General features: G+C 42.6%; 1 pseudogene; it reads right to left on the bottom strand.

Annotated features, from left to right (window-relative positions):
- Positions 1–735: 735 nt before the first annotated feature.
- Positions 736–1,387, bottom strand: LOC145356580 (ferritin heavy chain B pseudogene; annotated as a pseudogene).
- Between the last annotated feature and the right edge of the window lie 222 nt (positions 1,388–1,609).

Here is a 1,609-nt window from a genome sequence, read left to right as displayed (position 1 = left end):
CCCTCTCTAAGGTCTTGAAGCCCTCTCTAAAGTGCGGGGCCTGGAGTTGGACACAAAGCGTGGGATTTTCCAGTTGCACCCACCCCAAGGCCAGATATTCTTTTTCTCCCCATGTTAATTCCGGTAGTAGGCGGGACTGGAAAATTCTCCCCACTATTCCACCTGGGGTCTAAAACCATGTGTTTTACAGAGGGTATAACATGACTTCCTTGCTTTTTCACTCAGTGCCTCTGTTGGTAAACCCAAGGTTTGTAGTTGACATGTTTATTGAAGAGTAATTATGTAGCATTATCATTCTTTCCATCATATGGTAATAAATTAATGAGCCTGTAACTTACCTGGCGTAAGTATTATATTACGTGTTTATTTTAATGATACAGATCAACAGAGAAAACATTCAGAACTGCTATTGTAACACCAGAGTTAAATGACTGCTTCTGTTCTTTGCTACACCTACACTTGACTAATTGGCAGCAATAACTTTCAAAGAAATCCCAAATGTTGAAATGTAACACCTGATATAGTCAGTCTGGGTTTGGCTAGAATTATAGAGGCCTATCTCCTGTGATGCATACTTTCCCCCGTTGAGTATTGTTTGTTCTCTTGCCTCTTTTTTAGCTCGTTTAACCTTTTTTTAGTCCAACAACAAATACTTATTTCCAAATATAGCAGCAATCAGAACAGGAAAGAGAGCACAAGAAAAGTCAGAATTGAATCAAACTTCATTCCCAAGACTCAGTTCAGAGTGAGCTTGTCAAATAGGTACTCTCCCATGCCATTCTCAGGGGCTAAACACAGTAAGAAGTCTCACAACACCAGGTTAAATTCCAAGGGTTGGACTTTAACCTGGTGTTGTGAGACTTCTTACTGTGTTTACCAAGTCCAATGCTGGCATCTCCACATCATTCGCAGGGGCTCCCAGTCTCTTCAGGTTGGTGGTGTGATCTCCAAGCTTCCTGATCATCTTCACTTGTTCATCCAAGTAGTGAGTCTCCAGGAAGTCACAAAGATGAGGATCGACGCTCCCAGAGGACAGTTTGTGCAGATGCAGCAGACTGTAGTTCACATTCTTCTCCATCTGCAGAGCTCTTTGCATTGCCTCCAGACCGTTGCTCCACTCATCCTGCTCTGGCTTCTTGGCATCCGCCAGGATGACTCTGCCTCTACGTTTATTCTGGAATTCCATCAGTTTCTCAGCATGTTCCCGTTCCTCATATGACTGCTCCTTGAAGAACTCAGCAAAGTAACGCAGGGCAACATCATCCCGGTCAAAGTAACAGAATATGGAGAGGTAAACGTAGGAGGAATAGAGCTCCAGGTTGATCTGCTTGTTAACAGCATCCTCACAGTCCTTGTGGTAATTCTGCCACACTTGGGAAGCCATCTCACTGAGGATAAGAGCCACACAACAACTTTAACAAGCATCATTCCCACTCTCAAGATATTGGTTAGGTCCTAGAGCTATTTTTGCCTTCCTCCTTTTTCTCATTTTAAGTACTCATTCAGTTTCATTGCATGTGATTCAAATTGTCTTCAAAACATTGCAGAAATACTGAGATATAAATCAAAGAAATCTTCCTTGCGGAAGTGTCACCAATGCATCCAACTA

This window comes from Carcharhinus amblyrhynchos, chromosome 21, assembly GCF_965287045.1.
Source record: "Carcharhinus amblyrhynchos chromosome 21, sCarAmb.v2.hapA, whole genome shotgun sequence".
NCBI lineage: Eukaryota > Metazoa > Chordata > Chondrichthyes > Carcharhiniformes > Carcharhinidae > Carcharhinus > Carcharhinus amblyrhynchos.
Note: the sequence above shows the minus strand (reverse complement) of the source record. Positions and strands in the feature narration are given on the sequence as shown.